Source organism: Pseudorca crassidens, chromosome 18, assembly GCF_039906515.1.
Source record: "Pseudorca crassidens isolate mPseCra1 chromosome 18, mPseCra1.hap1, whole genome shotgun sequence".
NCBI lineage: Eukaryota > Metazoa > Chordata > Mammalia > Artiodactyla > Delphinidae > Pseudorca > Pseudorca crassidens.
Genome location: NC_090313.1, coordinates 72,898,848 through 72,913,874, shown reverse-complemented (window position 1 = coordinate 72,913,874; position 15,027 = coordinate 72,898,848). Strand labels below are relative to the sequence as shown.

Below are 15,027 nucleotides of genomic sequence, written 5' to 3'. Positions count from 1 at the left end.
CTTAGCCAGGACAGTTCAGTGGAGCTGTGAGAATAAGTGTGAATGGGTTCAAGCGAAAAGGGATGGTGAGAAAGGGCAGATACAGGTACATTCTTTTGAGATGATCTAAACTATGCTGAGAGGTTCAAGTGTGTCTACATTCTTTTGAAACATTCACTTGACACCTGGTGGCGGAATGTGAGGTCAAGGTTTTTGTTAATGTTTTTAAGATGGGAGATGTCATAATATGTTTCTATATGAGGCTGAGTGTTCCAGGGAGGGAGACAACGGATGTTGTACATGAGAAAAGGGACAGTTGCAGGAGCACATTTCTCTGGGATGAGATCCAAAATAGGAGGAGGGTGTGACCTTAAGAGCTAAGAGTTTATCCATTTTAATACTAGGAAAAACAAAAGTATATAGGTACAGTCGTTAGGAGATTTGATGATTAGAGGATAAGAAAGGTCCCGTGATTCTTTTCTCGGGGGATATAGTAAAGTCAGCTGAGGGCGTGAGAGGAGGAGGGGTTGAAGATCAAGGAAGAGAGGCTCGAGTCTCCAGAGCTAATTGAATAGGGACATGCGGTGGGCTTGCTAGGCAGTGCTGAGAGCCCTCCAGAGGTTTAAGGTCATAAACTCTACTGAGACCAGCTAAGATGGTTGTTTATTTCTCTGCAATCACGTGTGCTGCTCAGGTGCGGGACAGAGAGTAGGTGGGCAGTTGGAGTCAGCTAAAGTTGGAGGTATTGTCAGACAAAGTGGACAGAGAAGAGAAAAGGTCAGGTTTTAGGAAAGGAACATGATGATAGTGGTGGATAAGGAGGGAGGGAGGGACATGGGACAGGTGATGGTCATTTAAAAAGTGGTGGCACTCGGGCTTCCCTGGTGGCGCAGTGGTTGGGAGTCCGCCGGCCGATGCAGGGGACACGGGTTCATGCCTCGGTCCGGGAGGATCCCACATGCCACGGAGCGGCTGGGCCCGTGAGCCATGGCCGCTGAGCCTGCGCGTCCGGAGCCTGTGCTCCGCAACGGGAGAGACCACAACAGTGAGAGGCCCGCGTACCGCAAAACAAAAACAAAAACAAAAACAAAAAGTGGTGGCACTATATGGGAAAAGAATCTGGAAAAGAATGGATATATGTATATGTGTAACTGAACCACTTTGCTCTATACCTGAAACACAACATTGTAAATCAACTATACTGCAATATAAAATCAAAATTAAATTTAAAAAATAAAAACTAAAAAGTGGTAGCAGATCTCAATGGATTGGAGGTGGGTTCAAAGAATGCTAGAATGGGACTCATGGAGGAAGTAAGCTGGCTAGACAGTGGTGTGCTTGAAACTGAGCTTTCAGACACAGTACAGTTGTTGGTGATGACAGGGTCTGAAGAATGACAAGGGAAGTGCAAGGCCAAGGTTGGGTGAGAAGTCCATGAAAAGTGAGGAGATACAGGAGCCAAGAAGCCAGGATGGTGTGTGGATAGTCTCTGTGGGCGGCAAAGACATCTAAGTGGCAGCAGGAGTCCTGGCGGAAAGAAATATACAGTAAGCCAGGAGCTAAAACCCTCAGGGAAAGGCAGGAGACCATGAAAAGGGCGGATGACAGCAAAAGGAACAGCACAGGGGGTTCAGTCCAATGGTTTGTGCTTTAAAGGCACTGGAGGGTTATAAGGAAGATGGGGGAACCGTGGCTGAAATAACAGCAGGGAACCAGGAAGATAAAACAGCCACCACTTGACAGGGCTATTCAGGTTTCACCCAGCACAAAGGAAGGGAGAGACTGTTTACAGAAGTTGGGGACAGGAGAGTCCTGTCAGTGACAGACGATGCACTCCAGAAGACGCTGGGGGGGATGGCTAAGGTGTTGGATGGAGTGAGAGATTGGGAGAGATTAGATCTAGAATTTAAAGTCCTGGGAGGATCGGAGTTCATAGGCTGACAGAGCTAAACAAGAGTGCAGATTGTGATGGGATCTCTTGGGGAGAGGAGTTTGGGAGGATCCTGAGTTCCAATTACAGCCTTCCTCTTGGGATTGGCCTCTTGGGCAGTTTGAAAGGTAAGAAAAGAAGGGAGTTTTTTGAAGGGGGCCACAGGGAGCAAGGTGCCTGAACAAGGAGCTCTGTGGGAGCTTCGGTCCTGCGGTGACTGAATTGGGGTCTTAATGCTTTATACCTGCTCTTTACGTTTAAGGTATTAAACTTTTCCCCGGCACGTGGCAGTTTTGATTTCTAGTTGATTATCATTTTTAATGGTTTGACAAAAGTTTTACATTATTTTATAGTCTTTTCCCTTTGGTATTAAGTTTTGTCAAGATTACTTCTACCCCCCAAATATATAAATATTGACATATTTCTTCTAATGGAACTAGGTTTCTTTTCTTCCTTTTCTTCCTTCCTTCCTTTCCCTCCCTCACTCCCTCTCTCTCTCTCTGTCTCCTTTCTTTCTTCCTTCCTTCCTTCCTTTTTCTTTCTTTTCTTTCCTCCCTCCCTCCATCCCTCTCTCTCTCCCACTTTCTTTTCTTTCCTCCCTCCCTTTCTTCCTTCCTTCCTTCCTTTGCTTCCTCCCTCCCTCCCTTCCTTCCTTCCATGAATCTTTCATTCTTTTGCAGTGTATCTTGATGTGGTACCATGAGGTTTCTTTTCCCCCAACAGTATATTTGTTCGAATACCATTTATTGAATCACCTCACTGTTCTTTAACCATTCAAAATACACCATTCATATTATATCTTTCATATTATGTTAACAAATATTGAGTTCCTATAGTGTATTGAAGTTATGTGGGAAGAAACTTAGTGATCAATTATAGAAGGCAATTAAACAGTGTAAATATCAATTTCCTAGGAAGGAAAAAAGGCTAGGAGGAAAGTCTATCGAATTTTAGCCAATTTTTCTTCCAGTTAACATTATTGCAGTAATCCACTCTGAAAGTCAGAAAAAGTATATGAAAAGCAGAAGATACAGTTTATTAGAGTTTTGTTTCTTCCAGTTTTACTGAGATATAATTGACCTACAGCACTGTAGAAATTTAAGGTGTACAGCATAATGGTTTGAGTTACATATATTGTGAAATGATTACTGCAGTAAGTTTAGTTATCTTAGTGTTTTCCTGGGTACCGCAAATGCAAACAACACAAAATGGACTAGTTCTTCCAAACTCAGAATCTGGGGCCAAAGACGGTGATCCGTGTCCATATGTGTAATGGCAGGGGAGGAAGGGTGGAATCGAGCTGGCAGGTTAGAGGGAGCATCCCAAAGGAGTGACCTTAAACTAATGACTTCTTCTGAGCCGTTTCCAGAGGCATCTCCTCCTGTGGGCGCTCCTGCCGCAGGTAAAGAGCCCCATACAGTTGGTGGCTCTGAAACAGGCCTGTTCAGTGAGCTTATCTGTGACTGTCTTTCTGGCCCTCCTTTGCTTTTCACCTCCAGGAGATCCTCACCCCTTTCTCCGCACCCGTGCTCCCTCAGGAAGCCACAGAAGAGGCAAAGGCGGCTGACAGGCACTACAGGATGCTTCTGAGTGAAGCAGACCCACAAAAGGCGCTTATTAACTTCTGCAAGACAGCAAAGTGCCAAAGCGACAATAAATCTGGTACCGGAGAAGTTTAATCAGGAGATTAAATGTAATCACAGAAGCGAGAGGTCATCAGGAGAAAAGGAGCTCCTATGAAATACTTCAAATCTCAAAATGAAAATTCATTTTCTGTTTAGTTATTGCAGGCACTTAATAGCTTGATCAAGCACCCTTCTTGCCAGCTTTCTCGTTATTATAACCTTCCCACCGCCTTTGGAGGCAGAGATGATCTAAGTATGCTGAGAAGTTCAAGTGTGTCTACAACTCACCTGATACTTAAAACTCCCCCAGCCCCAAGGCAACGTAAACGGGGCCTGTTCAGCAGCATGTCGAGATGTTTGAGTTGTAAACTGGAGTCCCAGTGATATGGACCTTGTGGTTACTGTAAAGCATCGCTGTGCTTGGTAACTAATAGGGAAATTCTATATTTAAAACTTCAGTTCTATATTTGGTTCTTATCCATTGCAGATTTTCACCTCTGTAGTAGTATTATAGTGAATTCCTTTTTTTTTTTAACATCTTTATTGGAGTATAATTGCTTTACAATAGTGTGTTAGTTTCTGCTTTATAACAAAGTGAATCAGTTATACATATACATATGTTCCCATATCTCTTCCGTCTTGCGTCTCCCTCCCACCCACCCTCCCTATCCCACCCCTCTAGGTGGTCACAAAGCACCGAGCTGATCTCCCTGTGCTACGCGGCTGCTTCCCACTAGCTATCTATCTTACGCTTGGTAGTGTATATATGTCCATGCCACCTTCTCACTTTGTCCCAGCTTACCCTTCCCCCTCCCCATATCCTCAAGTCCATTCTCTAGTAGGTCTGTGTCTTTATTCCCGTCTAACCCCTAGGTTCTTCATGACCTTTTTTTTGTTTTCTTAGATGCCATATATATGTGTTAGCATACGGTATTTGTTTTTCTCTTTCTGACTTACTTCACTCTGTATGACAGACTCTAGGTCCATCCACCTCACTAGAATTCCAATTATCAAGCCAGCCTATGTTCTTATACCAGTGAATATATTGGATAATTACATATAAATAAACTATCATTATGCCCACACATGCATATAATAATCTATGATCAACTTTGCAGTTTATTACTAAGGTGGTTGAAGATCTCCTTATTTTAAAGTGTGTATTTGATTTACTTGTTTAGGAATAACTAGTTTGAGTCATCTTTGACAGACAATAATTTTTGGTTTGTTTTTACTAAAAAGAAAAAAAAAAGGCTCAATTCCTATGAGGGGGTGACTAAAATATGATAGTTTGCTGGATGTCATTAAAGTAACTCCCAAGGAAAGAAATACAAATTGGTATCTGGTGATGGTGTAAATCCCTATAGAAGGGACCCTGGAAGGATCACTATATTAAGGCCCTTCACAGCCAGTACCTCCAGTCGCTCCAGACTGTAACAATAAAGCATTAAATGTTAAAACCTCAAGGCAGTTTTTTTTTGTCTCAAGTCCTTTATTACTAATTTTACATATGTAATTAATTGATCAGAAAAAAAAGAAAGAAAGAAAAGAAACTGGCTACTGGCTTCTCTTTGTGACTTGTCAATACTATTAGACTCTTCTAGTTCTTTGTGTTACCTTAAAATCTTCAGTTTAGTAATTTTTCCATACCTAAACACTTTGGATTTGACATGCTTTATGACCTTTATCAGTAATTAGAATACAAATCCAATAAATAAAATACAAAGCCTGGCCTTCAAAATCTGGGGGCCAAGAACTCTGTTCCAGAGCCTCTGTGACTCTTAGACATTGTCAATAAGATTTTCTCTGTGAATGTGTACATTCTGGGGAGAGGGTCCTTAGCTTCCCATTCAGATTTTCATAGGGCTCTGTGGACCCCTAAGTAGTCTCTTGGGAAGTTTATCTTAAATAAATGAAGTTTAACTTAAAATGAAGATTGTTTCTGAGACTAGGTTCTAGATAAACTCCACGGTGGAGAACAGGCCACAAGTTAGGAAAGCTAAGAGTATGGACAATGTATAAGTTTTCTGATTTCAAGGTTTCTTTAAGACCCCTCCAAAGTCCCACATCAAGCAATAGTGTCACCATTTTCTGGGTCTCCCAGGCTCTAAATGTGGGCTTCACCCTCAAACTTCCCTCCTGTTTCAGTCCCTAAATCTTGACCAGGCTTCCCTTGAATCAATCCATGCCTTCTTTCCTCTACCTACCTTAGCCCAGAGTGTCACTGCCTCTCCTTTGAAATATAATTGCGTCTAAACTGTCCTCTGATCTCTTATTTCTTATTGACGTTGTTGCCAACCCAACCACCTAAAATAGATTTCATTCTGTCCTGAAACAGAAACCTTTAATAGTGACTCTCTTACTCTACAGGGTAAAGTGCAGCCTCTTCTCTCTCTCTCTTTTTTTTTAACTTTTTATTTTATACTGGAGTATAGCCGATTAACAATGTTGTGATAGTTTCAGGTGCACAGCAAAGCGACTCAGCTATACACATACATGTATCCATTCTCCCCCAGACTCCCCTCCCATCCAGGCTGCCACATAACATCGAGCAGAGCTCCCTGTGCTATACCGTAGGTCCTTGTTGGTTATCCTTTTTAAATACAGCAGTGTGTACATGTCAATCCCAAACTCCGTAACTATCCCTTCCCTCCACCTTCCCCCCCGGTAACCATAAGTTCATTCTCGAAGTCTGTGAGTTCATTTCTGTTTTGTAAATACATTCATTTGTATCATTTCTTTTAGATTCTGCAAATAAGCTATATTATACGATATTTCTCTTCCTCTTACTTCACTCAGTATGACAATCTCTAGGTCCATCCATGTTACTGCAAATGGCATTATTTCATTCTTCTTTATGACTAATATTCCACTGTATATATGGGCCACATCTTCCTTACTCATTCCTCTGTCGATGGACACTTAGGTTGCTTCCATGTCTTGGCTATTGCAAACCATGCTGCAATGAACATTGGGGTGCATGTATCCTTTTGGACTATGTTTTTTTCTGGGTACACGCCCAGGAGTGGGATTGCAGGGTCATATGGTAGTTCTGTTTTCAGTTTTTTTTGAAACGATAACTCTTTTTTTTTTAATTAACTAATTAATTTATTTATGGCCGTGTCGGGTCTTTGTTTCTGTGCGAGGGCTTTCTCTAGTTGCGGCAAGCGGGGGCCACTCTTCAGCGCGGTGCACAGGCTTCTCACTATTGCGGCCTCTCTTGTTGCAGAGCACAGGTTCCAGATGGGCAGGCTCAGTAGTTGTGGCTCACGGCCCCAGCTGCTACGCGGCATGTGGGATCCTCCCAGGCCAGGGCTCGAACCCGTGTCCCCTGCATTGGCAGGCAGATTCTCAACCACTGCACCACCGGGGAAGCCCTGTGTTTAGTTTTCTAAGGAACCTCCATACTGTTCTCAGACAGCCTCTTCTCTTGGTCTTCAGGGCCCTTCCACAAGCTAAGTTCGTTTTCACTGCTCCCTATTTAAGTTCACTTTGTCCATCACCCCCATCATGCCCTCATCTTGTCCTGAAATTTCCCCAGCCTTAGATACCCCTCCTCTGCCTCTGGCCTGTCCAGATCTTTCAGGGTCATTTCAGATCCTCATGAAGACACCATCCAGCCCATCTAAGCTGACTTCCTCTTTCAAGGCCTGGGAACATTTTTCTGTGTTTCTCATGCTGACCCTTCATCATATGCATTTTTATCTGACTGTCGGTCTCTGTTAACCACATACCCCGAGAAGGCAGGGATTGCTCTGGTCCTGAGCGTGTGCCATGGGACAGGCCTGTGCTAGATGAACGGAGACATGGTTTCTACTCTGAAGAGGTCATATTCCTGTGCAGGAGACAAGTAACTCCCTGGTTTCAGGGTACTGTGATGCATGCGTGGAGGATGGACCTCTAAATCAGATGGAGGCAGTGTCAGGGGAGGCTTCCTGAGGGGGTAACTCCTCAGCAGATGTTACCCAGGTAAGCAGAATGGGGGGGAGGGGCACATCGGGGTGTAGGGACAGGTGTCTGGCCGGGAAGGGGGTGTAAGTCAGCCTGGGCCATTCAAGGAACTCCTGGTAAGTGCTTATAACCTCTAAAAGGTCTCATGCGGAAACGGCAGGAGACACAGCTGCGGATCATGAAAGCCCTTGTGCGCTAAGTTCAAGAATTTGAACTGTGTCCTGAAGGAAATCCTTTGGACCCTAAATTGATCATTAATAACAGAAAATGGTCTCTTCCCTCAAGGAGCTTATAACCTAGTGTAAATATACTCAGCTTCAAGGTGGAAGGACATGCTAAGTCCCCATCACTTCAGTAATAGCAAATATTACGCCTTCTTCATCTTGAAATGTGAGACTCAATTTCAACAGTGTATAAATGATCTTATGACATAATTCCACTGCCACCCCCTCCCCGTTTCTTACTTCCACTGTAAGCTATCCTTTTTTTAAATTGAAGTATAGTTGATTTACAATATTGTCTTAATTACTGCTGTACAGCAAAGTGATTCAGTTATACATTCTTCTTTTTATACTTTTTTTAAAATATTCTTTTCCATCATGGTTTATCATAGGATATTGAATATAGTTCTCTGTGTCACTGTAAGCTACCCTTAAGTGTAGGTGGCAAGTTTGGAATTTTGAGAAGCATCAGAAAGGCCCCTACCTAAGAACATTTTTTGGGGGTAGCTACCTGTCATTCTGCCTGGAATTCCACCATAAGTGCAATATTGTGTCTCCTTCCTGAGGGGTCCTAACGAGACAGTAGAGGATATTTTATTATCAACCATAATTTGATAAATAATTGTCAGCCAGCATTTGCCAAGCCATTCCCTAGGAGACACCCTAGTGAGACAGTCAACTATTCCTTCTTCTAGGTCTCAAAATTCTATCCCTGGTAAGAACAATCCAGAGAAAAAGCACCTACCACATGACCTCAATCTTGGCAGAAATGAATTACATCTTCATGCTATCACATTATCATGTGGTTCTCTATCTTTATAGAAACTCGTATGTATACAGCGATATACATGTCAATTATTTCTCAATAAAATCAGAAAAAAAGAAAGTCATATGCAAATCATCTGCTTGAAAAATATTTGTGTCTTCTGTGAGACGAGTTGAAAATACGTCACTTGAGACGTTTGAACAGGAACCCATACAAACAATTTCTGCTTGAGTTTAATTTCAGAAAAAAATCTGCCAGCAATCTAAAGAAAACGTTAAGGCTTTGTGTAGATTCAAGTCCTTGATCCCAAAGCTGTAACACAGCTTAATTCAGCAAATAGTTTCTTGGTATAACGGTGCCTCCACATACTTTTGACTCTGAGATGTCTCCTCTTGCATGTTTGCACCTGCATTTGCTTCTCAAATGCTTTTGGCCGCAGATATGGCAAAATTGAATAACTACATTTGCTTTTTGGTGGTATCAGATTTTCTGAGAGAAACCAATGGTATTTATTCATTCACCTGTCAATGGGCAATTCAGTGTTTTTTGTTTGTTTGTTTGTTTTTGCCATTACAATGTCTGCTGTTGATGCACAATGTTGGGCAGGTCTCCTGAAGCATATATGCACACTTCCCCCGGATATTCGGTAGGACTCTATAGCAATCCACCGGCTCCCAGTTCTGCAGCAGTGTCGCTCGTGGATTCACTGCGTTGGGCACCGAATACTATTAGGAGGACGTTGTCTTCCTCTATCCTAGAAACGTATCAGTGTCGTACTCCTATTTGATTAAAAATCTCGGAGTTGTAGTTTTAAAATGAATCCCCGTACAGGAAAACAAGCTTCCTCGTCCCTGGGTGGGCTCGAACCACCAACCTTTCGGTTAACAGCCGAACGCGCTAACCGATTGCGCCACAGAGACCCGGCTGCTGGGACTGCGCTGCGGTGTGTACAGATTTCCGCGGCCGCGGCGGCTCTCTCGCCGACCTGGGCGTAGCTGCGCTGGCACCTCGGAGGAGCACGCCGAGGAGGCGGCGGGAGGAGCCGGGCTGCGGGCGGAAGCTCGGGCGGAGCCGCGGGGCTCCTCGGCGCCGGTGCGCGTCGCGCGGGCCCCGCCCCCGACGTGAGAGCCGGCCCCGCCCCCGGCTCCGGGGGCCCGTAGGGGACCCTCCCCTTCCTTGTGCGCGCTGGAACGGTTGTCCCGGGCGGCCGCGCGCAGTGACAGTGAGCGTGACGACGACCCGGCCGACTGGGTGCCTGGCCGCGGAAGCTGGAAGGGGTGAGGTCGCGCGTGCTCTCCTGCCGGACCACACGCGCTCGAGCTGTGCGAGAAGCCCAGAGGGCTGTGCGGGCCTGGAGGATGGAGCCACATCCCGGAGCCCCCCCAGCTTTAGGGCAGTGGTCTCAGCCTTTGCGTGGTTGTGTTATTGCCCCTCTCCCTCTCCTTTGGATATTTCCCCCCTAATCACCAACCACCATAAAATTTTGGTACCATAGACACACCGCGTATGTGTGAATTTGCCCTGTGCACTTCTGTGCTAGGTGCATAGAAAGAATAAGATTTTTTCACCTCAGAGAGACAATTTTTGCCCCCTTGGCGAGGATAGGGCCAGCGTTGAGAATGCCTGGTTTGGAACATCAGAAGAGCCCTATGGCAGTTAAGATATGCCTTTAAGTTTGAAATGGCCTCTGCAGGGTCCCCCCCTCCGCGTTCCCTGACTTCTGCACTGAGGCCTTTGAGATCTGGAATGACCCGTCTCCCCAAAGGTGGGGAGTGGGGGCCTTAGCATTAGTGCCACACCCTTAGAACTTCCTGGCTTTCAGTTTACTTTTGCGAAGCCAGATCTCTTGAGCTCCTTTGGGATCGCTCCCCTTGTCTTCTCCGCCCACAGAATAGGAAATTCACCCCAGCTCTCCACGTGCTAAATCCAGTCCTGTGTGTTCCCTGTTTCCGTTCAATTTACCTGTGAGGGACCCTCCTCCACCTTCTTCTCCTTCCCGCACCCCTTCCTGTCCCCTTCCTCCTGGTTCTTTTCTCATCATTTTAACCTTTTTTTTTTTTTTTTTTTTTTTTAAGCGCACGGTTCAGGGGCATTAAGTACATCCACACTGCTCTGCAGCCATCACCACCATCCATCTCCAAAACGTTTTCATCCTCCCAACCTGAAACTCTGCATCCGTTAAACATTACTTCCTCCTTTCCACATCCACCCCATCGCCCCGACCTGGCAACCACCGTTCTACTTTCTTTCTCTATGAGCTTGATGACTCTCGGGACCTCATGTAGTGGAATTGTACAGTAGTTGTCCTATCTTGTTTCACTTAGCATGTCTTCAAAGTTCGTCCACATTGTTGCATGTGTCAGAATTGCATCCCTTTTTAAGGCTGAATCATATTCCATTGTGTGTATGCACCACATTTTCTTTACCCCTTTATCAGTTGATGGACACTTGGGTGGCTTCCACATTTTGGTTATTGTGAATAATGCTGCAGTGAATATGGATGTGTAAATATCTCTTTGAGACCTTACTCTCAGTTCTTTTGGGTACATTTCCAGAAATACAACTGATGAATCATATGGTAATTCTGTTTTTAATTTTTCATACCACTTTCCACAGCAGCTGCACCGTTTCACATTCCCACCAACAGTGCGCAAAGGTTTCTATTTCTCCACATCCTGCCAACACTTGCTATTTTCTTTCCCTCTTCCCTTCTTCCTTCTTTACTTCTGCCCTCCCTCCCTCCCTTCTCTTTCTCTCTTCTTTCTTTCCTTCCCCCTCCCTCCCTCCTTCCCCCTCCCTCCCTCCCTCCCCCCTCCCTCCCTCCCTCCCTTCCTTCCTTCCTTCCTTCCTTCCTTCCTTCCTTCCTTCCTTCCTTCCTTCCTTCCTTCTTGTCTGTAATAGCCATCCTGATGCGTGTGAAGTGTTAACCTCATTATGGTTAACATTTCCCTATGGTTTGCATTTCCCTAGTGATTACTGCTGTTGAACATATTTTTTTCAATTTCTTTTGGATCTGGGTTCTCCGACCCTTCTACTTGCTTCCTCCTAGCAAGAGCCAGCTCTGCTTCACTGAGGAGAAAGCTGAGTGATGGAGGCCAGCTTCTGATAAAGGGGGGAAGGGAAAGAGCTAAGTGGAGCTGCAGAGTTGAGCCTGTGCCGTTCAAGGAGAGGGGATGAAGGAGGAATCTTCTGAGTAGGACTATCTAGAGATCCTGTTGTCAGGAGGTTCTTGCCCGTCTGTGCTGGGCAACTTTTGGAGTCAGTTATGTTTAATCTGGTTTTGTGGAGTTATTTATGCACGTGGTGCTTATGAGTGGCGAACAGGTGAAGAAGGAATTGATGACCTCCTTGGAATTCCTTGGAGGAATTCCACCTTGGAATTCCTGGAACAGATAAGGTTTTCCAAACTGCACCTTTAAAAGTTAGCTTAGGGCTTCCCTGGTGGCGCAGTGGTTGAGAGTACGCCTGCCGAGGCAAGGGTGTCCCCCCCGGTGCGGGAAGATCCCACATGCCGCGAAGCGGCTGGGCCCGTGAGCCATGGCCACTGAGCCTGCGCGTCCGGAGCCTGTGCTCCGCAACGGGAGAGGCCACAGCAGTGAGACGCCCGCGTACCGCAAAAAAAAAAAAAAAAAAAAAAGTTAGCTTAAATTTATACTAATTTAATGGAATTTTTCAATTGCATTTTCAGTTTCTTCTTAAGGACTGTGGGAAATTCTTTTTTTTTTTTTTTGGCCATGTGGACTACAGGATCTTAGTTCCCCCATCAGGGATCGAACCCATCCCCCCTGCAGTGGAAGGGCAGAGTCCTAACCGCTAGACTGCCAGGGAATTCCCAGGATTGTGGGAAATTCTAATTTAAGTGTTTAAATGATGACCTCTCTCTCTCCCTCTTTCTCTTTCTTCTTGTGATTCCTCTTAAAAACACAGTGATATCTTTCAGATGTATAAGAAATAGAACCTTATCTTTCTATCACTCCATTCAACTTCTGTTTTGATTTCCTGTTCTGCTGCTGCCCCAAACGCAATCTCTGTCAATTCAGGATTCCCTCTGTCCCCTTCCCTGGAGTTGTTTCCAAGTGCTGAAGCTTTGGAGGGTGGCCACTCATCTGGTCCTTGAGTCACATGTGCACACAGTTTGCTGAAGAGGTAGTTTTGCTCCTATTGCAGGTCCCATTCCTTTCCCCACTGAGGGAAAGGAATCTCTTGTGAAATTGGCTGTTGCATCCGTCATTCCATAAAGTCATTCCTGGCGCAGTCTTCTCTACTTATGGGACCTGTTATGGACTGAATGTTCGTATCCCCTCAAAATTCACATGTTGAAATCTGTTCGCCAATGTGATGGTGTTTGGAGATGGGGCCTTTGGGAGGTATTTGGGCATGGGATTAGTGCCCTTTTAAGAAGAGGCTGGAGAGCTAGCTCCATCTTTTTCCTCCACATTAGGACAGAACACGAGGTCAGCAGTCTGCAACACGGAAGAGGCTCTCGCCGAAGCCTGACCCAGCTGGCACCCTGATGTAGGACTTCCAGCCTCCAGAACTGTGAGAAATAAATTTCTGTTATCTATGAGTCATCCAGTTTATGGTACTTTGGTATAGTAGCCTGAGCTAAGACCCCAAACTTTCCTCTTCTCATCAACCCCACCTGGACACCCCCATTTCTCGAGCCCCAGATGGTGAGGTATACAAGTGGTTGCAAAAACAAATTTTTTTTATAAACTTATTTATTTATTTTTGGCTGCATTGGGTCTTCGTTACTGCTCACGGGCTTTCTCTAGTTACAGCGAGTGGGGGCTACTCTTCTTTGCAGTGCGTGGGCTTCTCATTGTGGTGGTTTCTCTGGTTGCGGAGCACGGGCTCTAAGCAGGCGGGCTTCAGTAGTTGTGGCACGCGGGCTCAGTTGCTCCGTGGCATGTGGGATCTTCCCGGACCAGGGCTTGAACCTCTGTCCCCTGCATTGGCAGGCGGATTCTTAATCACTGCGCCACTGGGAAAGTCAGGCTGTAAAATTTTAAGAGGCACCTGTGTGGAAGGGAGAAAAAGAAATAAACACTGAGTGTGCTTGAGTCCCAGCTGAAAGTCTAAGGGTGTCTTTTTAGTCATACTTGTTTGAAAATATTATCAAATTTTCTCTGTTAGGCTGAGCTCTGGGGTCTCTCTTGCTCCGTATTCATGGGGTACAGTGCTTTTCTGAAAGGAACATGGCATTAATGGACCAATTATGTTTAAGTAATTGTAGGTCCTTCTCAATTATAGGTCATTCCAGGAACCAGATGATTGTGTCCACTGAAATGACACCCTCAACTAGAAGCTCGCGCTAAAATGTAGGCCCTCCAGGGACAGAGATTTTAGTCAGCTTTGTTCCCTGCTGAATCCCCAGCACCTACCACAGTGCTCAGCACATAGAAGGCACTCAGGAACTCCATGCTGAATAGTTGAGTAGAGTAAAACATAAACCGTAAAGGAAACTGGGAAAAAATAAAGTGTGGTGGAAAAATTAAATTCCTAATATATAAAGTGCATCTATCAATTAATATGGAAAAGTACCTCTTTACAACTCAACTAAAAAAAATCAGACAAACAAAAATGGGGACATGAACAGAAGATTCCCAAAAGAAGAAATACCCACGACCAATATAATCATAAAAGTTTAACCTCACGAGTTATCGAAATCAAAATGAAATGAAGTAAAAAGCTTCCTCTTCTCAAATAGCAAAGAAGAAAAAGAGATACTACTAAAATTCTATCAGTGGCATAGTTACAGGTCATTGTCACACAGGACTGATGAGGGTAAACCTGGCCTATTATTTCTGGATAGCAGTTTGGTAACACGAACATTAAATGATGTTCATTCTAGAAATTCGATGTTAGAAATCTCTCCTAAGAGAGGGACCAGGGATGTGGCCCAAGTTTTAAGTATATCATCACAGTATTATTTATAATAGTGATAAATAGGAAACAACTTAAATATCCAGCAACAGGGGAAAATGATAAATTGTGGTATATTTAGAAAATAGAGTATTAAAATATAGACATCAAGAATAATAGTTTAAAACATATAGTCAGGATAAAGTGTTAAGTAAAAAAAGGTAGGCTGCAGAACACTATAATTCTAAAAATAGTATTTTCAAAGAATATTTGACAACAGGGTTATGATGAAATGTTAAGTTAAAAGGTCAGATGGAGAACTGTGCCATCATGATAGCTCATAGCTGCATCTTCTTTCCGTGTATCCCATGTTATTACACACTTTATACATAACGTCTCATTTAAGCCCATAACAAGCCTGTGGGGCAGATACCATCCATATTACTCTTATTCTAATTTGGCGGGTGGGGGAATGGGAGCAGAGACAGAGCATCTGTTCAGGTTGCAGAGCCTGTGAGTGTGCGGCCGGGCTCCACACCTAGAGTCAGGCTCCAGCAGCTACGCTTGTAACCTTGACCCACACAGCCTCTCACATTGCATATGAGCACAAATTGTGTGTGTGTCTACACATGAGTAATGCGTATGGTTACCTCTGAGTGGTGATTATAATTTTCTTCCTTCCCCCTTTCC

The 15,027-nt window shown here is 44.5% G+C and overlaps 1 long non-coding RNA gene and 1 other non-coding gene across 2 annotated transcripts; one reads left to right on the top strand and one right to left on the bottom strand.

Annotated features, from left to right (window-relative positions):
• Positions 1-9,318: 9,318 nt before the first annotated feature.
• Positions 9,319-9,392, bottom strand: TRNAN-GUU (transfer RNA asparagine (anticodon GUU)). Its single transcript has one exon. It is a non-coding gene; the product is annotated as a tRNA-Asn (tRNA).
• Positions 9,393-9,537: 145 nt separating this feature from the next.
• LOC137211248 (uncharacterized) lies at positions 9,538-14,651 on the top strand. The gene is made up of 3 exons (XR_010936976.1): positions 9,538-9,749; positions 12,914-13,011; positions 13,726-14,651. It is a non-coding gene; the product is annotated as an uncharacterized lncRNA (long non-coding RNA).
• The last annotated feature ends 376 nt before the right edge of the window (positions 14,652-15,027 follow it).